This window comes from Pectinophora gossypiella, chromosome 22, assembly GCF_024362695.1.
Source record: "Pectinophora gossypiella chromosome 22, ilPecGoss1.1, whole genome shotgun sequence".
Taxonomy (NCBI): Eukaryota; Metazoa; Arthropoda; class Insecta; order Lepidoptera; family Gelechiidae; genus Pectinophora; species Pectinophora gossypiella.
The window spans coordinates 1,377,192-1,402,230 of NC_065425.1; the positions used below are offsets into that span (position 1 = coordinate 1,377,192).

General features: G+C 39.3%; 1 protein-coding gene across 12 annotated transcripts in view; it reads left to right on the forward strand.

The window, feature by feature from the left end:
• The window catches only part of LOC126377113 (C-terminal-binding protein), a 144,999-nt gene that overhangs the window by 17,283 nt on the left and 102,677 nt on the right, over positions 1-25,039 (forward strand). The window contains exon 1 of one of the 12 annotated variants that reach the window (XM_050024780.1): positions 11,271-11,761. The exons of the other annotated variants lie outside the window; for them this stretch is intronic. The gene's annotated coding sequence lies outside the window, so the exon portion shown is untranslated. Of the gene's footprint in view, positions 1-11,270; positions 11,762-25,039 lie in introns of those variants that run through there. 12 annotated transcript variants of the gene reach the window in all.

Consider the following 25,039-nt stretch of genomic DNA (forward strand, 5'->3'; position numbering starts at 1 on the left):
TCCGTTTTATGGAAGGTTTGCTGGCAGTTAAAAAAGTAGCTGACGCGGCGCCACCGAGCCGGTTTGTCGGGACGTCGATAAACCAAGACACAGACGTAATTAACGTGGAATTCCACAAACTTACACATGTATCACCATTAAGACCTGTGCGCATAGCGGTAGCCAAAGAAATGTCCAATTTGCAAGCACGCGTTCATACAGAAATTCTCTGCGCCGCGGTTTCATACTAACTCCCGGCATAGAATAAACAATATGTACGTATAGAATGGTAACTCTTCGCCCCGCACCGATATCGGGCGCCGGCCTCCACCCTCTCGCGGTCTTACTTTAGTCTTAAATGGTCGTAAGCCTTTAAAGAGTAAAGGGGAGAGCGCGCGGAGTGTCTTGAAAGAGTACCTAAAGGGGAGTGCGCGTGTGCGCGCACTTGTGCGTTATGCGGCACACGGGGGTTTGCTGTATGTGTAATTCGCAATGTATATAATATAGTGCTACCACTGTAAGTATTAGATATTTTTCGACCAATGAACAGAATAAAATCGTTGCTCCATTCAACAGTTCCGATGAACATCAACAATTTATAACTTTTATATTAATAATATTTTTTGGCCGATGTTATACGGAACGGAACGTTGAATAAGATTTCACGGATGACTAATTGACGTCAAGTAAAAAATTTAGGTGTCTGTAATTCGTTTGGGTGAAGGTACTGAATACAAAGCTTACTCGAGTATAGTGCGACTGTGAACGAACAATTAAGTTTTGAAATATTATATTTTTTACCTGTCTACGGCGAAGCAAAAAGGAGTTATAATACAGTTGAATTAAGATGGTGTACTGTTTATGTTTAATAATCTGGAGTTTTGTTGATTTGAATCTAAAAAACTAGTAATAATAGATAAGGCAATGCTAGTTGGTAGGAAAGTACTCAGTCTCGCGTTAATTTCGAACATATCTCCTAAAATCGCAAGTTCGAATCCAGCACAGGCATAAACCAGTGATTATCGAATTTGTTTTCGAATTCATGTTTGGATCATAAATGATATCACGTAGTCAGCGGTGAAGGAGAACATCGTGAGGAAAGCCACATTCCCGAGAAATGCAGTTTCGGACGTATGTGACGTAACCTGTATTGGGCTGGTTTTCCCTTTGCGGGTTGGAAGGTCAGACAGGCAGTCGCTTCTGTCAACCACTGGACCACGGAGGCCGTTAAGAAGAAGAGTTACCCGTTAGTATGTTAGCTATGTTTGAGTCCCGTGTAATAATCCTAGAAACTACGTCAATCAGTTATCTATGATCAAAACATGAATTCAAACTCCGCGGGGGTTGGAGGACGAAAAGGCCGGAGGTCACACGTTTTCCGAATAGGGCTATCTCTCTCTTTATTTAAGAGCTGCGCTCTTGTCGGTGGAGTAGTCGCCATTACTCCATAGATAGGGCGTGTAAAACGGTGGTGGTGGTGGTGGTGGTGGAATAGGGCTATATAGCCCTAAAAAAAAATTGGATAAAAAATAAATTTGATTTGATTTTTTGATATCAAAATTTTTTAACCCTTTCACGGGCAGAGACCATGGGACATTGATAGTTCATAATAGATAGTATGACACCTTGGAACCGGAACGTCATCAGACGTTCTGTCCTTGAAAGTGTTAAAAAGAAGTCCTAAAAGAAAAGAAAATTTAAAATTCTTACTTGTACGATTGATTTTCTATCTCGTTGTTAACCACCTCACTGGCCAGTCGAGCTAATTAATTCCCTTGAAGACTGCTTGCTGCCAGTTTTTTTTTCTCTAATTGACACTGACGAGCCGATTGTGAGCCACCTGGCGAGGGAACCCGTTTGACGAGAGCTACATCCGTTGTTTATAATGATTCGAGCCGTTTTACCCGACTGTCATTGTTTTTGTATTGCCCTTACAGGTAATACTAAATAGACGCTTGTGAAAATGGACTAGCAATGAGATCATATGATTAATAAAATAGAAGTGAGAAAAAAAAAATAAGGCGAAAGTTATCGGTAGGGCTGGCAGAGGCAGAGAGGGCTGTAAAGAGAATGTACATTGACCAAATTGATCATGTCGCGTATGAATGGATTTAGGAATGTAAAGGAAGCAAGAGGAGTACTCATGGGCGGATCCCTGGGCGACAGGTTGCGTTGGCTAATTCCCTGCGGAACTAGGTTGTCTGCGACCTGCTGACCCCTCCCCCCGCGACAGAATAGCTGGATCCGCTCCTGGAAGTACTTCAGGATCGAAGCATTTATAATTCCATAGTATCTTCTTACCCGAGTGGGAAATAGGCGTGAGTAAGTTGTTTCAGAAGAAAATCGTATGGAAACTTACCTATATATATAAGTCTGAATGTAAGAGTACTTTATTGAAACAGTTTCTCATTAACTCATAGTACACATAGTCTTAGCGTGAACTAGAAAACGATTTGTGTAGTATAGTTGTTACCCAAACTCGGGGAAGTAAGCCAATCTACTCAGTTCCTAACCCAACAAAAACTCAAGTGAATGACCTCGGGAAAGTTTCGATTACATTTCGCGTTTTTGTCGTCATCGTGATTATTGTGGCTATGTAGAACGAAAGGCGTACCGTTTGGTGGGACTATTGTGTAGACAGATTATATTCTATTTTATTTCGATAAAATTGGACTAAAAACGGTTAATGCTAATTTAAAAAGTCAAGAACAGGTTGGCGATCTTTCCTATCAATGCTGCAGAATACAATACAAAACTGTTTATTGCACACAAAAGAAAAAAATATCATCATCATGCCGTCCAAACCGTATCCGGCGACGGCGACTCCTAAATATCCATCCCGGGTCGTTGTTGTGGTGGGCTCTGATGTAGCTAGCGAAACCGAACTTCGACTTGATAGCTGGCCTGACGAATTGAGTGTGTAGTTATAAGAGGATATCGGTCGAGTCTTCCGTAATTGGCGCTTAGCGTCGAGATCTTGTAAACGAAACATATAAACAATTACAAACAAATAATTTGTACAAGAGACATTTCTTTAATATATATTTTTTCCATCGACAACCAACAAGCAAGTTGACTAGACTAAACTTGCGGCCTATGACGGCCGTTTTGACATAATATAATACAACAATTCCCTCCTATAGTTATGAATTAATACGAAACTTGATGAACATAGTAATGTGCAGTTATATGCTCCTTTAACAACGAGATGAGATAAATTCGATTCTGTAAATTTGGAATGTTTGGATCATAGATATTGATATCACGTGACGCGAACAAGATTTGTGCCCGGTTAATAGCTATGGGCCCGCTCCCTTGGAACTTAAACATAGCTGGTGAGGACTGGATGTATATAAGGTGAAGAGTGGGTACTTTTGCGGTGCCCTTACAGGGTGTCACATGTTTGTACATATTTACTTATAAGAACTGTAATACCATGTGACATGCAATAAAGAAATAAATAAATATACTATACACCTCTGCCTAGCCCTACGAGGATACAGGCGTAATGTTATGATGATGAGCGAGACAAACGTCAAAGCGGCCACAGCGTGCCGCTGGTTTAGGTCGACTACTAACTCTTGTAAACGTTTGAAGTCTTCCAGTCCTCAGATCTCATAGTGTTTAGTTACCGAAGTGTAAACTACCTTTCTCAAGTGGAAACTGCTAGCCTCGTGAATTAATTCTGAGTATTCTAGATCTTGACACATAAAATATTATGTATAACGTTGACGTCATCAGAAAGCTCGGTGAAGCGTCGGTACACGTTAGTTTATGTTATGTGACTTCGAGTAATATACTACAAAATTCACCTTTTAAGTCTCTCAAAACTATAATGTATGAAAGCAAACATTCAAGACACACTCAAGTTCAAGAAAACATAATATAGCTTTGACGCAAAAAAAAAATGAGATACTCTGTACTAAACTTCCCTAGTTTTTTTACTTGGGAGTCGTGAGTTATCAAACGTAACGTAAATCACTTGGAATCCACACAGTTCCGCTTGGGTTTCCCACTGCCCGCGGCGATTCAAGTTTACCTACTCTTGCAATATTAGTTGACTCAGTGTGCAGTTATTTGCATCGCAAGTACAAACGGGTAGACGTGATTATGTCGCATAGATATCACGTTCTGTAACGCGACACAATCTAAAACAATGGCCGCGGGGATCAGGGTTGCAACATCGAAACGCAGCCGTAAACGGCAGAATTTGCAAGCTTGCGTTTCGTTAATGCAAAACGGTTGGCAACAAAAGTTACGATACGATAAAACTTTGGCGTGTACAACAGTTTTGTTAGAATATCATTGTAGTTGTTATTGAAATTGTTCGAAAGTAACATCGCGGCGTCTTCCTTCCGGGGTAGATCAAGCGCTAATATCTTGAGAGTTATACTTGATATTTTATGAATATAAGATGTTGGAAGAACAACATGTAACATGTGAGAAGAGCTTACATGAAACAGATTAAAGAGAAGGCAAACGTCGTGTCTTATAAGGAAGTGAAGGAATTGATCTTTGATAGACAAGAATGGAGAATGCTACACCGACAAGAGCGTGGCTCTTAAATTAGTGATGAACATGTTGGAAATTGGAGGAATCCTACGGTTCATGAATTGAAGGTCTTTACATAATCCGCACTTAAGTTTGAACTCCTCATCGGAATGTACGGAGTGACCTTACGACCTCCAGTACGCCCCGAGTAAATTTCCAACTTCCAACTTGTCCACGATGCTCTCTACGTAAAAAACGGCCATTTTTAAACATTTCGAAAGCATGCCAATTCAAAACCGAACTTCCAAATCCAAACCAGACATTCGATATTTTAAAGCAGAGGAGTCATTCAGTATTAATCGTTAAAGCGAACGCCCGCCCGGTCGTAGTTAGGTTACGTAGAACAGGGCGGTGACCTTGGAACGCCCGGGGGCCACCCCCACCTCATTCTACCCTACCACCCCCAAGAGATGTGAGCTGACTTTTGAGAACGAACTCCTTTGACTGTAGCTAAGTACACTATCAAGTTATATGTGTGTCCAGGGGCGTATTTCGTTGGCTGGGTGGGACCCTGTGTCGATGTCGTGGTGTCGCCCCAAGAAAATAAAATAACCGTAAAGTACCTATGACTGACCTTTGAAAAATATTTGTGCTTTTTTAAAGAATCTGTTTAGACGTTTCGCTCTAAACACGCGCGCGTGTGGCGCTCGTGTCTGTTTTAATTGGAGTCCCATATTCTTTGCTTACTGGAAATAGCTTTTATGGGTTATGTATGTATGTTTAGCCGCGTACATCGGTTACCTTTGTTTGGCCAAGCACAATCCTACGTGTGTCTTTAAGTCTTGCTGAATTATTCATTTTAATATGACATAACCTCACTTCTATATTTCCAATGGGATTCGTTCTAAATACAGCTTTCGCATAATTAACTACGGAGGCAGGTGGGTACCTGGATAAAGTATTTATTTGTTTTCCAACATTGTGATTGTGTACCCCTTGTAATGTAACATGATTAGAGTGATATATTTCTTATCTCTTTCACGCTAGGCGGTGTAGTATATCTCTCTCCTGCCCTCATTTAATTCGACGTTAAAACCTGGAGGGTAGCGCCTTGTGACGTTACTGTGTGCCTCGCTGGAATCGCTGAGTTATCGGGTGTTTTCTTTGTGTTATCAAGACGCTTTTCTTTTTTGCTCCCGTCTTGTCTACCATTTGGTCGATTAAGGATGCTTTTTGCATCGTTGAAGTGTTTGTCGAATGTAGGGGACTGTGTTTCCATTAGGACTATCGCATTGCGAACGAATAGACTAACATTTTATATCTTTATTATTAAGGGTTGACGTCGTAGGTGTTCAGCTGAACATGCAAGGTCTATGGTTGAAGAAAAACATACATACATACATATACTCACGCCTATTTCCTACCCGGGTTAGCAGAGACTATGTAAGTCCATTCCATTTAGAAGGGACTTGATATTTGACGACCAATTTGTGATATGTAACTGTACATTTATAATAAATAAAATTCACATCCCTTTCACTTTATTGTTTTAAAGATTAAAGCAGCTTTATAAGGTTGCCCTGTATTTTAGATTAGCAAAATTAAATAATACTGTATTCTCCTCTAAATTTACATAAATTGAATCACCGTAGGTGGTTACACAAGTCGTCAAAAAGAAAATGTCTCTTATACAGTAAACACGCGGCCATTTTGTACTCCTTCCACGAATACGCAATTTATTAATATGTATATCACAATAATGGTTTATTCTTGTTACAGGTATGTTAGTCAAATTAACGTGAGCATTCAACCCGCAAGAGTGAGTCATTTTCGGCTTTTAGTCTAATGAAGTCATAACAATTTGACGAAGGTAAACATTTACAGGACTATATTCGATATGGAAATTTAAAAATACTTCTAAACGCGACTATGTTGGACTTTGGGCGAATAAATACGTGTTTAGATAGATAAAATAATAGATAAAATACTTTATTGAGCACAATGGACACACGATACAGAAATAAAGACAACAGATACGGAAAGGGACAACAGGCGGCCTGCTCGGTGTTCAGTTGCTTATCTTCACGAGCAAGTCGTTAAAACCGACAGGGTGATCCGTGTTTCTAACTTGAATAATGGGGTGGGCAGAGCCATAAATAATCCGAAGACAATTTGCAACCACTTTTGATACGTAGTACTAAGGTTGATATTATCATAACAGCAAGTTAAAAGATTATCAGCTTCTTGCCTATATCAGCGTTTCCCAAATTGGGTTCCGTAGCAAACCTACCAGGTTTCGCTAAATTAACTATTTTTACAACATAAACAGCCTATATACGTCCCACTGCTGGGCACAGGCCTCCCCTCAATCAACCGGAGGGGGTATGGAGCATACTCCACCACGCTGCTCCAATGCGGGTTGGTGGAGCTATTTTTACAAATACAAAATTATTTTATTGTGTACAAACAAACAAGAAACATGAACTCACGCCTTTTTTACCAACGGGGAAAGCTGTTATTTGTAATCATTTAATAGAAAATGTTTGATGGAAGGTACCGTTATTCTGAGAATTTTATCAACAATTTCGTCGCCTAAAAGGTACTTAGTTTAATCCACACCTAATCCACACATATAAGTTTCAAAGAACGCATCGCCACAATCCAACTTCTGTTTTTGATAAGTGTCGCTCTAATAAGTAAATATAAACATCCTATATACGTCCCTCTGCTAGGCACAGGTATCCCCTCAATCAAACGGAGGGCGTACGGAGCATACTCCACCACTCTGCTCCTGAAATAAAATGCAAAGCGTCATAATCTCTCCACGAGCTTCGTATTAATTTCACTCAAGAGATCACTTGAATCTTTTATATTAAAAATGTAAACCTTGGAACAATTTGTGCGTTCTTCCTCAAGTGGCTTAAACTTTCTCCATTTCTAATTTCATAATCTTGTTTCCCAAGTCTTTTCAAATACTTCTGACCTTCTGTGGATTTATTAAAGTTGGGGGACTTAGGTATGTTTTGAGCACCTATTGTTATATAGAACAAAATCGATCGGCCTATCATCGACTGATACATCATCATCACTAATTTAAGAGCCCCACTCTTGTCGGTGTAGCATTCTCCATTCTTGTCTATCAAAGACGAATTCCTTCACCTCCTTATAAGACACGACGTTCGCCTTCTCTTTAATCTGATACATTACTATGCTAATAAACGTCAAAACACTGGCTTCTGTACTTTGACGGCAAGTCGTCCACTTAATATCTGGACTGCAGATGAGTTTACACTTTTTGTGTTAGTAAGTCTACTCGCCTGAACGGTTTCATGAGACTGGGTCAGTTTACTGCCAACGAAGAATGAAGGGTGGGTAATTTAGTCCTTTCTGATATAGAACATATCATGTACAACATTTTAGGACCGAATGATGATTTTTGTGTCAAAAAGTGTCAAAAAGACTGTAGTAAGACTTCTTCTATCGTGTGGGTTATGAGGTGGATTACCAACCGCGTCAACCCCGTCAGGATTATTATTATTTACTTTAGTCAGTAGATTATTCTTCTATCTTGTGGGTTGTGAGGTAAATTCCCAACCTCATCAACCCTGGTGTAAGAGTTATTATTAAGCCGCCAAGGCCCCTGACACGGCTCATGTAACGACTACGCACTTACATCAGTATGTAGTAACCGGGACCAACGGCTTAACGTGGCTCGTCATTTTACTTTTTGGACAATCAGGTGATCAGCCTGTAAAGTCCTAACCAAACCAGGGATCAAAAAGTGATTTTTGTGATATGTCCCCACCGGGATTCGAACCCGGGACTCCGGATCGTGAGCCCAACGCTCAACCACTGGACCACCGAGGCCGTTGGAGTAGATTATTGAAAACGGCAGTTGGAATGCACGGAATATATACACATACATACATAAACTCACGCCCGTAATCCCTAATGGGATGGGCAGAGCCACAAGTAAACAAAGACAACTTGCAGCCACTGTTGATACGATGTCGTAAGCTGGATATGATAAACCTTATGGTGATAAGGGATCAGCCTATCGCCCATAACATTAGTCCATCATGTTAGAGGACACAATCCCTCTGTCGGTTTTTACGACATGCCCGGGAAGACAAGCAGCTGAACGTGTTCTATGTTTTTTATTTGCTCTCAGAACAGTATAGAAGCAATACACACAGCATGGAAATTTCGGCATTGTCTGCAATAAGTTTAATTGGACAATGTTCTACAATTGCCGGCTACGGCGCATGCTAATGTTGTAAAGTTTCCCTAAAGCTTTTAAAATATGTCCCCAGTTTTAACTTAAGTTTTAATGGAATGTACAAACTTGTATTTAACTTTCATGCACAAGTTTTAGTAAAATAATGTATTATAGTACCTGACCTTCGTACGTCTTTGAACTGGGAAAGTCAATGTCAGTGTTAGAAACTTAAATGTTTATAAAACAAACCAGAGCCAATAATTGCTATTGGGATGGCCAGGATATTTGGTATTGAAGTCGTATATATGAATTTGATAAACCTTACAATAGGTTACCACCTCAAGGACCACATATACACAGAGTGCATTATATATGCCTGTATCCCAGAAAGGGTAGGCAGAGATAGTATATACTCATACACACTAAAAAAAGTTCTTTTAAAAACGAATTCAGTGGTTTCGAGTCCCCAGACGGGACTTGAATTCATGATAATATAATAAGTTATTTATATTGTGTTACAGAGGACGTAATTCCTCAGTCAGAATAACTTCACCTTACAAAACTTCATAAAACCAAATACATATTATCTCGGCCTGAACACTCCATCAACATTATAGATGGATGTACCTCTGACTACCTCAATTGGGATATAGTCGTGAGCTTATGAACACTCCAATTCCCAAGAACCGGAGTACATTAAAGCTAAAGACGCCACATCCACACTATATTGCGTCCTACTATAAGCTAACTGTGGCGGAAGTCCTCCCGACTGGCAAAGCCAACATTCTTTGAACTATATCTCACCTCCGCTCGGCGAACAGAAAATTTGCCGTACGACTAATATATTACGAATAATTATATTATGTATAAAATAAGACTATACTATATTCTAAATAAATACGAGTAGTCCTAAGTCAATGGCATTAAAATGTCAACAAGATAATATAATTTACATGAATATTCTAAGATTTAGTCATAAATTACGAAATGCCGAGCAAAGTCCATTATTTATTGAAGTCTGCTAACTTTATTGTTGCATACGAAGTTCAGAATTAATGTGCCTTTCATCTGTTTGCTTAGTGTCTTTTATATTTACTTATGTTTAACCGGTGAAAGAATTTGATCTCAAATACACTAGTTTACAGTTCATAATACTTATGTAGGTTTTGGTGAACGCGCTACAAATGAATTTATAGCGTAATTATAATCTGTACTACAATGACCATTAAGAGAACAAAACTGCGCCGGCGTTTGTTAAACGGCTGCATAATTGTACAGCTCATGTAATTGTAAATAAGAGATGGCTTCTAACATCGTGGAACTTATTTGTACCTCGTCAAAACGAGCGTTGTATTCTCTCACCGCTCTCATGAAAATGTAGCATTGTTTAGAATTTTCGACAACATGAATATTAATGTGTTGTGTCGTTCACCTCGGTCGGCCAAAACCGCCGCGTGGTACGCTTTCCATCATAATCGACGCAGTTTATCTCAACGATCACGCGTCTATTGCGCGTCGCCCAGCAATCGTTATCTGCGCTGTTTGTGCACAGGATGCCTAGACTATTATTATTACTAGGTATTATTGCTAAGAGGAAAACGTGTCTCGAAATAGCGCGATTGTGCGGCGTCGAGTCGTCGCCCGTCCGCCATTATTCACTTTTTGCAGAGTGCTAGCGTTCGACGGACTCGTTCTGTTGACGTCGACGTTTTTGTGCCGCGCTCGGTTTGATACAGGCAGACGCTTTGTCATTTTTGGACGACCACTCCGATTTCCGGGCTGTGTTGCCGCCGCGCAATTCGGTGCAAATTACAAAAAAATACCAATTTGTCTTCGGAACGCTCGACGCGTACACTCGCTTTTTCTGCGGCGTCGTTTTCCCAATTGTGCCGCTGCTTTATGTTCTTTTGGGATTGCTATTTATCTGCCATACAAAGGCGCGTCATGCGAGGTGGGCGAGTACGTGCGTCGCCGCTCTAAATCACGTCGTTCCCTCACGTTACAGTTTAATGTGTTGCCTATTCATATTCCGTGTGAGATGACAGCCGCTCTCGGCTCGGGCCAATTTAGAGAACTCGTTCCACTCCACCTCGATAATAGTCGTCGTGTGAGTTTCCGCTCGTTTTATACTTGCAAATCGATTGTTGCCGATCACATTCTGCGCGTGTGAGGCTGAGTCACACAGATCCACGTTTGTGAATCGATGATTAATCTCGCTCGCTGTTTCAACTTAATTGTACCTTTGCATAGTTATCCGAAAACGAGGTGCGATAGTGGTAATTGCCGTCGACGCTTGCGTCAATTAGGGCGATTGGGACCGCAGCGGTGGACGATAAAGTGGATCAGTGTACGCTGAACGTGCAGCTTACGCCTAACCGCCGGCGCACACAGCAAGCACAGCGTCACCTTCAATTACTACAATGTGGAATAAATACGCGTTATCAGCTATTGCGCAATTCCCGCCTTTATTAAATACACGTGTTATCTCGACCGTTGGCGTTCGAGAAACTTCGCGCGTCCGCGTGGCTGCGCTCGAGTCCGATAGTACGGCGCACTCGCCGCGCGGATAGTTTCGCACGACCATTTGCCGGGCAAGTATCACAGGCGTGCACCGATCGTAAATTCCGTTTTCGCCGCGTGAAAGGCGACCCGTGCTTGCCAGCGGTGCATTCACCGCTCACCGTATCGAATTTATCGCGAGATCGATACGCGTACAAGCACTATAGTTACCTGCGCGTCGCCGCCGACGTCACCCCACGTGGCGCGAACGCCGCCGCCGGCGCGCCTGTGTGTGTGTGCGCCACGATTATATGGAATTCAGCGATTACGCCACCTACCTATACGAGCGAGTGCGTCCGCCGCGAAGTAATAATAATAATTAGCCGCCTCATTATTGTTAGTGAAGGCGACGGCGCTCGCTGTCACCGCCAGATAACCGCTTTACGCGCGCAGACGCCCCGCTCCCCGCGCCATTGTTTCCTCACCACTGTTCTGTTTGTGTCCTACTGTGTTGTCGTGCACCTGGCCTGTGGCTCACTGGATTGTTTGGACTCGACAGGGGACTCCTATCAGGTACGACAGCGCAAACTTCAATTGTCTAGTAAACAATGTCATGTCGGTTCCCAGCAACAAACGTACGGGCTCAATATCAATATTCGTACTGTTTTCCGTCTCTAGAGAACTTGTTGTGTTGTGTAGACGTTGAATAGGTTAGTGACCTTGCGTCGTTACGATACATGAGTTTGGAGGAAAGTTTTTATCGCGACTTCCAACTGGAGTTGTAGACGTGCCGCCTCGGCAACGTTTTGAATTTGGAATCTAATAACTCTTACTGCTTTTAAATGAGCGTTTGATGTTCGTATTCCTAATTTGCGAGTCGTCAAGCGGGCGTTAATGTTCGTTACACATGTGAGTGTTTAATTAGTCTGTGCATTTACATAATGTCTGTTGCCAACCGCCCAGATAATATAATAATAAGACAATGTGTTTTTATCGACGTGAAGGGCTGCTATCTAATCAAGTAGCATGCGCGTCATTTATCAGAAAAATAAGTTATGTAAATGTGTATTTACAAATGTTTGCTATAGGACACGACAAGTGTACTTATACTTATGTCGTCAAGGCGTCGTTGGTCAAATAATAATGTTAGACACTTGATTGTTAATCCGGGTTTACATGACTAGAGTTTAATGAACTTGTTCCATTCATGGTCTTCATAGAAAGAATCTAAAGGAACAGACTATACTATTACGTATATTGTTCATTATACAATGATAGTTATAGAAGATAGTGACATTGTCAATATGTATAATTTCAGACAGACTTCATAAATACAGGCTTGTCCTCTGCCTAGTTTATACCTAGGTGATAATAGTTTACATTATCCAAAATTATTGTTTAGTCTTTGATGAGAGCGGTGAAGCTCCCTATCCATCCATAGGGAAGGCCCGCGCCCCAACAGTGGGGACGTTAATGGGCTGATGATGATGATTAATGAAATGATGAAAAGTGATGACGATGAATGATGAAACCTAACCCCCCACCTTTGCACACTCCTACACCGAACCCCAAACGAATTAACTCAAAAATCCACATAAACTTTTGAGTTATGAAGCGGCTTGTTGGCGCGAAGCGAAAATAGTTTATTGAATATTTCGTTATAATAACACTGTCGCGAATATTTTCCGATTAACTTAATGCGATCATTAACCACAAAACACCACTTCGTATTGAATATTTGGATTATTCAATGAAGAAAGCAACCGTCCCGTTTCCGTTCCCGCCAAAAAGTCTCGGACCCATAGACAAGACAAAATATTTCACAAATAGAATGTCACTACTTTTTAAATACGGTCTTAGTAAGTTTTTTTTAATAGCTGTTAAAATAGAAAGGTACCGCCGACAAAATGTTCCGGTCTTCAAGTAGCTTGACGGTAATATGTACCAGTTATATTCGACATTGATTGATCAGTCGTCTAATAATAGTCCATCCATGAACAATGCTTGATCAATACTTTATATAACATTGTCAATCAGATTGACAAGCTAATATTAGGTTTGAAACAACTTTTGTTAAAGAATCCTGAGTTTTTTGTGCAATTATCGCCTCAATATTGTAAACTGTATTGATAATTACCTATCATAATAGAAATGCAATTATAATTGAATGTAGATTACTGTTAATTAATAGTTAATTACTTTTTAATTTGGTATTTTTATTCAAATCAATATTGTAATAGACTAACATGCCAGTTTTGTTTTGCCTTACGCTCAGTGGACAAATAAAGTAAAAATCACAAAAGGATTTCCCGTTTTGACGTTTTATTAATGTCATAGTTATAAGGTATTTAGAAGTCTGGTTTTTCACAGAGACGTCACGATGTTTTCCTTCACCGCTGAGCACGTGATAATCAACGATCCAAACATGAGTCCGTAAGATTCGGAATTCATTGGTTTAGGCCCGTGCTGGGTTTCGAACTTGCAACCTCACAGCAAGCGAAATTCCAACCGGGCGCATATGACATAAAAAAAATACAATCGTAACATTAAAATGGCCAGTAAAGGTCCAGCATATCGCGGATAGTTTCATAAATCGCTTGCGTCGCGATACTCCGATCGTTGTGGATTTATTGGTGGGCCTGCGCATCGATCACGCACTGCGCGCGGGAAGGGGGGATTACATTGGAATGTATTCTATGCGGCTGGCAATTGCAGTCGGGTTTTTGAGTTTGTTTTAATTAGTAGTAATGATTCGGGCCGTCGTAGCGCAGTTGGAAGAACGCTTGACTCTCACTGTGTGGTCGTAGGTTTTAAGTTTTAACCACAGCAGAGACCTAAACCAATGATTTTCGAATTCATCTGGATCATGAATGATTATCACGTGCTCAGCAGCGAAGGTAAACATCGCGAGGAAACCCACGTTCCGAGCAATGCGTTTCGATTATGTGACCTAATCTGTCATAGGCTGGGCTGGATTTTCTTTCGTGGGTTGGAATGTCAGACAGGCAGTCGCTTCTATAAAAACCTGTTGTGCGCAATGTCAAGTAGAAATATTGTTTTTTAGATGAATAGCTTCATAGTGTCATTTTTTGTCCCCCGGGAACCGTTCAGGTGCTTAACGCGGGCACGGCGTGATAGTCGACAAAGTTATCTCCAACATGATGGGACTGTATAAAGGTGAAGTTGTCGGAGTAGCTTCTGCCATTTGTCCGTTAAACAAAAAAAAAACAGCTCAATTAGTACAGATTTGCTTAATATATCGTCACTGGAAAGGCAAAATTACGTAAGCGCCAAAATATCATAAAATACCAGTCCATGTTATGATAAAATGTATTATTAGATGTAGAAAATTAAAAAATATACAAGATAGGTAATTTTACGTGGACGTCGTCCAAATTGGATAATTGGGTAAAAAGTTATGAAAAAAATACTTAAAACGGTTTTGTCTCGAGACGGCCTCTTGGCGCTTAAGTAATTTTGCTTTTCCAGAGACGATATGGTGCCATAATATAGTAAAACGAAGCCCATAGTACGTTACATTAGATGTTACAAATAAAACATGTTTAACACAATACAAACATCCAATTTAAAAACTAAACCACTTGTCCGATGTTTGCGAAAACGCCAAGATATCGTTACGCTGAGCACGAATTCTTCAAACAAAATTGTTATTTAACCAGTAATGCGTCAAAACGCAAGGTTTCACAACTACACTAGCTAGCTAGCGTGTGAACAGTTATTTCGAAACGTGAGTATATTGCTGTAGGGTATTATTTGCATTATTTACTGTTCTTGGTATGCAGACGTGTCATCTAGCGAATTAATAAATACTGTAAACAACGTAAGGGCTTCTTTCCGTACTTCGGAGGGCACGTGAAGCCGTTGGTCCCGGCGTAAAAACAACTCCACCAACCCGCAGTGGAGCAGCGTAGTCGAGTATGCTCCATACCCCTCCAGTTGATTGATGACAGGCCTGTGCCCAGCAGTGGGACGTATGTAGGCCGTTTATGTAACGTTATCTTGTACCTAGTACACGACCCAATTCGACGAACGGCGCCCGTTTGATGATCGTATCGCATTTTGTGCGGCGTTTCAAAATGATAACAATAAATACGTTTAATGTTGACTATGCAAACTGTTAAAAACAAGTGAAAACAACGCGTCAGTATTTTAATAGTAACGGTTGGCAACTTGACATAGATTACAATTGTTTAGGTATAATGACATAAGGTAAAGGGGAGAAGGTGGAAAGGGGAGGGGGGAAGGCAATAAAGGTTTAGTACGATCTACTCTGAACCGGCGTGTGTGTATGAAGCGATTGATGAATGTGGAGGAAGTAAGAGAAGTGTGTCAGGATAGAAGCAAATGGACTTCCATAGTCTCTGCTTACCCCGGTGGGAAATAGGTGTTTATGTATGTATGTATAATGACATACATACCTTCACGTATGTCATATCTTTTCGAGGTGAGCAGAGCAAGTCCTAAGATGGACATGATGACGTTATAAATCAAATGTACTTTATTGCACCGACCTAAATTTCAACAATCAAACATAACACATGAATACAGTACAATTTGGGCGGCCTTATTGCTCTAGAGCAAATTCTTCCAGACAACCACTACCAGGAAACAACCATTTACTAACAACTTGGATGCGGGATGGTGCAAAAAGAAATAAATACCTAAAAGAAAAATAATAATAATATCTTTTATGTAGATAGGTTTTTTTATAATTTTATAAACAATTTCCCAATATACAATTTATTGTTGATAAGTTATCAAGGGTCCGTGGTCCAGTGTTAAAGCGTTTCGGATTCGAATCCCGGTGGGGACATTACAAAAATGACGTTCTGATCACCCAATTGTCTAAGTAAGTGTGTAGTCGTTATATGAGCCATATCAGAACCCTTTTGCGCCTCAATAGGAACTTTTGACACCAGGGTTGGTGCGGTCATTGGTCTCACAACCCACACGGGATAAGAAAATCAACAATGGTTTTTATAATGTTAACATTATAACTTAAATTTAATTAACAGCTGTTCTAACAAATGTTTTCACGTCACGCATGTATAATGTAGTGTAAATTATACGTTGTAAAGTTGCAGCTAATTAATTTCGGGTACAGCAGCGTTCTAGGCACGCTTGCAAAACGCCAGGTTTGAGATTTATAACTCGACCTACCGTACTATAAATTTTCTTAGACTGTGGCATTTGGATTTGTGCCTGCGATGTCCTGATTTCCCTCTCCCCACAGCGTTTAGACAAAACGGGTTTATATTAAACGGTTCAATATTGCTTTATTGGATTATTTTAGTTAACGTGAAGAACTATCTATCTGCGAGGAACTATAATTGGCTTTCTGTGTTTACCATAAGTTGCTACTAAATTAATTATAGCTGTTGTTTCTCCGAACATTAAATAAATTAAATTAAATAAATAAATTGTTAAGGAACAGACCTGTTGGTAACTTTAGACAGACCCCGGACACTTCATACAAAATCTCGTTTTACACAGACACTACACATTGACGTTATCGTACGGTCACGAGTACTAATATGTATACACTTTAAAACCATGTCACATTAACTGTTTTGACAAATTACACCGTAGGTCTCATTAAATGTTCAATATGATAGTGCGACAGGGTTCTAAAGTGGGTGCATGATATTGCTCATGACTGTACACGCGCATCTGTGTGTGTGACGTCGGACGCCCATACGATTGAAGATTAAAGTAAGACCTGTTAAATACACAAACAAAACATACTAACGTTTAGCAAATAGGCGGCCTTATTCTTCTCCCAGGCAACCACTACTAGAAATCAACCATACAAATACTTGGATGCGGGATATTGCTGCAAAAACGGTTAAAATAATAGCTACTAATATTTATACACACACACAACACACAACAGCCTATATACGTCCCACTGCTGGGCACAGGCCTCCCCTCAATCAACCGGAGGGGATATGGAGCATACTCCACCACGCTGCTCCACTGCGGGTTGGTGAAGGTGTTTTTACGGCTAATAGCCGGGATCAACAGCTTAACGTGCCCTCCGAAGCACGGAATCATCTTACTTTTTCAGACAATCAGGTGATTCAAGCTTGAAAAGCATCTCATATATATAGGACAGTCTCACAAAGTGATTTCGACCATGTCCCCATCGGGAATCGAACCCAGACCTCCAGATCGTGAGCCTGACGCTCTAACCACTAGACCGCGGAGGCTGTTACTAATATTTATACAAATACACTTAATTTTGAATTCAAAGATACAATCTCACAGATAGACCTCTAAACTTAACAATAGCTAGGTACAACTAACCAAACTAGTATGAATATACCAGCCTCTCGACCTAGGACACTGCAACTTTCTTTAGTCTCCCAGGCTAATGTGTGTGTGAACCGGTTCCACAGAGCCGAGGGTAGCGTACGCAATGTTGCCATCTGTAATATACATCCTAATGCTATAATGACTTGCAAAATATACCTATAGATAAACAGATAGTCTGCGGGTCAAATGTCGGGTCGTATGAATATTTCCACGATGTCAATTAGAGCTGAAATATTTGTATATAATTACGCTGTTGTAATGTTCTCTTTACGAGGTTTTTTAATTCTTTTCAACATTGTTACGTATAGAATAGAATAAATGTTTATTTCAACACAAAGATGCAAAGGATTTTTGTTTGTATATCACTCAACTGTGCTTAGGGAGACCCAAAGAGAAAATGGTCCCGGCTTGACAAGAGCTGCGGGTTCAAGTCCCTGAATTCAGATGCTTTTTCGTTTTAATTTTCACTTTGACAAAGATACAAATATGGTTAACATTAAAACCCCCCAAAGACAATATATTAGGCGATAGAAAGAGAGAAACATTCTTCTCGTTAATCTTTCACTCTCACAGGCATACTGGAAGAAATTTCTGTTAGAAATAAGTTGTGCCTTTGAAAATGAAAAATATTTATTCATTAACCAAGTTGGTACATTGTTGCAATATCTAGTTGTTGTGACCCTCTATTAAATGATAAAACCCCTGTATCAGAAGGCCACGCTTTTCATATCTATTATAACTGTAGTACCATCCAAAAAAACCTCTTAATAACAATGAGCTTGTTTACCTTTTGGTTCATTTTGTCTCTCTTCACGTTGTCATATTGTGTTTCTATGTTATCATATCTACAAATGATTAAAAAAATATATATTATTTTAGGACACCTCATATATATTACAGATACATTATACAATATTGAATAAATAATAATAATAATAATTTATATTTAGTTCTCTCTCTCATCATCCCCCTAGCATTTTCCCGTTTTTCACAGGTCCGGTTTTTTACAGAAGCGACTGCCTGTGTATGTATTTCTCTCTCTACAAAGGGTTAATTATAACTAATCACATTTACCTGATTTAACTAAAAAATAAAATCACATCACTAAACAAAGAGCACACACAGGATAGGCTGGTACCTTTTATGTATAGATTTTATTTCCATCCATATTTTACTAAGAACCTTATTTAAAAAAAATTAGCTTATTTTCACAACCATAGTATGTATTTCCATTCCATAAATCACAACATAATTGATTGCGGCCCGCTAGAATTCCAAAGTACGTACAAAGCGGACTCGATCGTAAATTCCAGGCTCCAACACCTAATTTAATTATAACTACACTTCAATAGGATAAGTAATGTCGGAATCGCATGTTTGCTGGCAGTTATAATTACCCCACAGCGTCCCGAAGTAATGGGTAATGGGTAAAATTCCCACCTGTTTTAGATCAAGCGCGATTCTGGCGGATTCCACCGGTCTTTGTATTGCCATTAAAAAGCCACCGAGATATCAAATGTGCCTACTTAAAAAAATCTTTTGACTGTATGAGAGGCCGGTCATAGGATGGGTGACCACAAAAAAAAAAGTTTTCATCTCGAGCTCGTCCGTGCTTCGGAAGGCACGTTAAACCGTTGGTCCCGGCTGCATTAGCAGTCGTTAATAACCATCAATCCGCAATGGGCCCGCGTGATGGTTTAAGGCCCGATCTCCCTATCCATCCATAGAGAAGGCCCGTGCGTGGGGACGTTAATGGGCTGATGATGATGATGTATGAGATGTAGTGTGTAATTCTACGTAGACCTCTGACTACCTCAAAAGGATATAGTCGTGAGCTTATGTAATTCTGAACTTCTCTTAACGTATTATTTTTCTATCATGTGGGTTTTGAGGTGGATGACCTACCTGTGCAACTTTATTAAGTTATTGGGCCGCCAAAGGCCCCTAACTTAGTCTGTTGTAAAGATTTATGTATGAATAATCGATTGTTGGTTGGATTCTTATCGTGTCGATGGCAAACTAAATAGTATCGGCCCAAAACTTGACAACAAGTATGGCGCTATCTGTCAGGTCGCTTGCTAATTGCTTTCTAGAAGTAAATCACTCACTTTCTAGTAGTATTTAGCATCTAAGAGGTACCTAAGCTATCTATTCAATCGTTATCAGTTAGTTATAACATCCTTAAAAGTGACGTGGCCCAGTCCTAGAGACCCTTGTATTTGTTATCTCAAAGGTACCCAGTCGGAAAATGTAAAATGAATAGTATGTTTTTTGCGAAAAAACATTGAATCAAAGGAAATTCTTTTGAATGTTTGAAATACTTCCCCACAATGGAATGTGCGGCTTCCCAGTTGAAATGCTCGTAAATAACTTTTACAAAAGCAAGAAATTATGAGCAAAATAATAAAATAAGGATGTTGAAGATTGTATTATGGTATAAAAACATATACAACAATTACTTCTAACTTTTTCTTTTAATTTGTGCGGTTTCATTTGTTATTTCTTGTATGTAGAAAGGTTTGTTTAAGTATTTAGAAAGGATATTTTTTCACATTGTGGATAAAAATGAGGCGATAATGGGATTGTTAGCTTTTATATTTTAAATTTAATATTATCATGTAATTTAAATGCACTGTAAACTATATTTTTTTGTAACATCTGTCACACTGCATTCATGGCAAATAAAGAATCATATCTTATCTTAAACACTCGTATCAAAAAAAAATGTTACTAACCCAATATGAACTTGTTTATTATTGTTAGGATCGTATTAAGTGGAATTCCGTGGACTCTGCCTAACCTGGCGGGAAATAGTGTATGTACAAGGTACTTTTATCACAGGGGTAGTGAGTTCGTAACGTATTCAGAATATAGTACTCTCTCTCTCTCTCCTTGGCATTTATTATTCCCATCTGATGGTGGGGTCTGCCTTCTTCGTACTTCTTTTCCACTTCGCTCTATCGGACGTGTCGTTCTCGGAGACATTGCACATATACAGGTCCTTTTTGACCACATCCGCCCATCTTGTTTTTGGTCGTCCTCTTGGTCTAAGCCCTGGTATGTTTAGATTGTTCAGAATATAGTACATAGCTTTTTTTTATTACAGACTTCAAAAAAGGAGGAGATTCTCAATTCGACCGTATATTTTTTTAAATAAAACAATTGAGTTTTGGTGAGAGGCGTGGGCACTTAGTTCATCATTCCGTACTTCGAAAGGCACGTTAAGTCGTCGGTCCCTGCTACTTACTAAAGTAAGTAGTCGTTACATACATGAGCCATTGGGTTTTGGCGGCTCTATAACAACCCTGACATCAGGGTTGATGAGATTGGTAATCCATCCTACAACCCACGCGGTAGAAGATCATTCCATGAATGTACCTCTGACTATACTCTTGCGGCCAAGATTTCCAGAAACAATAGTTAAAAAGTGAGGATACAAACCACCGAAAGACATTCAGTCTTTCGGTGGTTTGTATAGTGTAACATTTGTAAGCAACCCAATATAATAATGATTATTATATTTCACGATATGACTTCCACCGGAGTACCACATTTATTATAATAAATAATATAAATATAGCAAATAAGACTGACAGTATTAACAATATGAATACTTCTATATTATACCTAATTCTACGTGTGTTCTATTGTAATATTCGTTGTAATTGTAGAGGTATTTTATGCCTCAATGAAGAAAATATTGTTATTATAAATAAATTTCATTTCATTACGACTTTTAAGTGTTATGTTATGTAAAAGTTGTACTCGAATTTTCTAGAAGGCACAGGGCATGCGTCGAGCACTAAGCGTAGTTAACCTATGACTCGGCATTTCTCCCTAGCTTAGCATCTGCTCTTTCTAATACCAGATGTTCGTGGGAAAGCTCGATAAATTGTAGCAGGCTTTGTCGAGTGGCTACTTTCCACAAGTTTCTACCCAATTCGATTCCGTTTCGCACGGAGATACGTTCGATGTTGAAACTTTGCGAGAAGTAACTTATATTGAGGAAAGTCCGTCTTGACGGTGATCTCCAACTTCGAAAATATCGTCCGAAAACATAATGGTGAATCAGATGGAATCGGTGGAATTTGACCAGGCGCCTATTTCATAAAACTTACATTTGTAAATTACAACAATAGGGTAGTTTTCTTCTGGTCAAATCAATTACTTTTTACTATACTGACGAAATTACTATGGAATTTATATGAAAAAGCAACCTGTGCCTTTCACACAGGCACAGATACCCGTTTGTAAAAAACTTTTGTTTTTCTTTTGTATTGTAAATCTAACTATATTGCGTTGGAAGAGCGAGGCATTAACCCAACACAAGTGTCTTCGTCTATTTTAAGGGAAGCTTCATTAATTGATGTAAAAGATTTATAGAAATAAAACTATTTTTTGTGACGTCATGGAAAAATATGGCAAAATGTCGCACTTATTATTACATTTTTCTTAATTATAATTCATTAGCGACATCAGCGTCGATATGCGCCTGATTTTTTTTTTTTTTTTTTTGTCGTGACTTATTGTAGATTTGCCGCAGATGGCATTAACTACTTGGCCGGACAAATGGGGAGCGCTGAAGGCTCTCACCCGGGATATGCGCCTGAGAAAGAAGTCGCTTATGTACGAATACGAATGTGCCCCGTCACTGCCGTCTAAAAATATATTGCTCTTGGCACTACATGTGCGGCCTTAACTCTTTGAACTATCGCCAATTTGTACTCTTATTGTGGACAATAACGTGGACGTGGGCTGGAGTTTGTCAACTTTTCCACTTTATTTATATATTTTAAAAGTAAACAACATAAATAGGTGGTTTAAGGTTGCGGAAGAGAGTGCGGAATGGACGGAATAAACTTAGAGATGAATTTGTACGTATGTAAACACAGAAAGAAGATGAACATAAAGAAGTGAAAAAGAAAAAAAACTAAAGTTGTATTAGAGTCGTAAGACCGAAAGTCCTTTTTAAATCCAAACTTCATTGTTTAACTATTGTGTCTGACAATCTCGGCCTTAAGAGGTTAAGACAAGGTTTTTAATAATCTTACCTTTCTTTCGTTCTTTCTTCGTTCGTTTCGTTCTTTCGTTCTTTGTAATCGAACCTCGATAGGTACCGGACTTGCATCAGCGAGTTATTAATTTATCTTAAGTACAGTTTTCCATAACACAGTTGGCTCGACCATTATAGACGGCGATACGGCGCAACACCTATCACGGTCTAACAGAAAGCTCGGTGACATGTGGGTATTTACTTCATATTCACCTTATTATAAAGCGAACATTTATTTCATAAAACAACGTAAAGTAACAAAAAAGAAAACAAAAGAAGCAAAAGCGGTGTGTCAGGATCGTAGTAAGTGGAACTTCGTTTTTTTTTCGCCTACCCCAACGGAAAATAGGCAAGATTTTATGTGTATTTATTTCATATTTTAATTCCAATGAACAAAACGCGCAAACGCAAAGATGAAAGCACACCAAGATCAAATGAAAATGAGATTTGTAATGGAACGTTGAGATGTGAAACTCCAGGTGGTTGGTCGATGGAGAAATGGAAGTATAAAGGAAGATTCGATATTACAAAGTTGAACGTTTTATTTTCCGTGGCGGAGTTTATGTTCCTTATCTCTGTCGTCACTGCTGAATGGAGTGTATGGCCTTGGGTGCTTATATAATAACTCAATTCATAACGTCTTGCTTACATTGTTGCTATTTCATATATAACTACATAAGATCACGCCTGTTTCTTGTTGGGGTAGGCAGAGACCACGGGATTCCACATATTACGATCCTGACACACCATTTTCGCTTCTTCCACTCTCATCAAAGACTACATGCATACTCGCCGGTTTAGAGCACTCTTGACCTGGCCTTTCTTTAAAAAAGATATTGCTATATCATTGGTAATACCATTCCTGGAACCTAACAGAGAGTAGCAGTAACTGTCAGTACTATTCAGAGGCGGAGGACAGTCCTAGTACGGCATTGAAATAGACTAGGCGCCATCCCATTCGCGGCAGACAGAGTACTGCGGGGCAGAAGGCGAGAGGGAAACCACTGCTCTATTTTTCCCTAAAAAAGTAGCATGGAGAATGTTACACCGACAAGAGCATGGCTCTTAAAATGTGATTTTATTCAACAATACTTCGATTTCTTTCAATTAATTTCAATCCGGGTAAAAATTGAGACCACATATTTTTAACCTACTGTTAGCTATGGTTTTATAAAAAAAGTAATTTGTTCATCTTTTTTTCATCTTGTCATGTGTCTTATTTTTATTACAAAAATTTTGTTTTATCTTCCAACCTGACCAGCGCTCTTTAATACCCATATTGAAACTAGCTTGCTTATTGCAGGATTTAGTTAATAATCACATCTGAATGTGACTTTTCAAAAAGGCGCTTACGTGGTTTTCTATAAGGGGACGATATCTATACACTACTCAATCCCCGTCAAATAAAGTTCTATCTATAAAGCAGTCACCCAACGCACGTGTGCGACCTACTCTTCCCCCGGCTCGGGCGTCATTCGACCTCAGCGAAGGCCGTGCTCGGTTTTATTGATTTTTTATGCGCATTGTCCATTTGGACCGTACAGACGCCCGCCCCGCCTGCAAGTGTCGCTCCGTCTTTATAATTACTTGTACATCTATAGTTATAGCCAGCTATACGTATTTCTTGCCATAGGTATAGGCTATAGGGACGAGAGGGCCACTCTTCCCCCGCGGGGACGCCCAGACGACATAGCTACAAGTTATAAAGTTAGGGATGAATTCGCTCCTCTTTGCTCAGATTGTATTATACGTTTCTATTTTCCAAGATTGAATGTTGGATGAATAGGTTAGTTTGAAAAAAAAAAAATATTATGGCACACTCATCTGTTTTGTACTGTACAATGGGAACATAATTTTGAATTCTTTATTTTATGTTTGATTAGTCTTATTCCTTTACTTTATGTAACTGTTTTGTTTATGGTTTAAATACATTTTTCATTCTTTCAAAATTTCTTATACTGCGTTTAAAGATGTACAAAAGGTTCTTCAAAGTACTCATTTAAGAGTAAATTACAATATTGTAAATATTGATCAGTAAAGATCGTGTAATTAATTTATAAATTCGTTTAATAGTATTGTGATGAAAATGTATTTCAATATCGATTTCTCGTTCTAAACTTAGATTAATTATTTCCTGTAATTTAGTAAAGGATCTTTTCGAAATCGATGTGACCTCTGTTTTAGAGGTCAAAGTATCTAGCCGTTACAAAGGACCACAAAGGTCCGCAAAGGTCGTCCTTTTACTTATTTATTTCCAACATTTGTAAACAAGACATTGAAACACCACCATATGATCATTCTAATGAACATCCTCTACGCCTTTTGTAATTGTTTTGTGAACATTTTAAGTCATGTTATTGTCTTGTTTTTGTGTGTGACGTATTATCCTTTTATAATAAACAATTTCTATTCTATTTTTTTAGACATTCACAGTCGTCTACATATACGTCTAAACAGCCTAT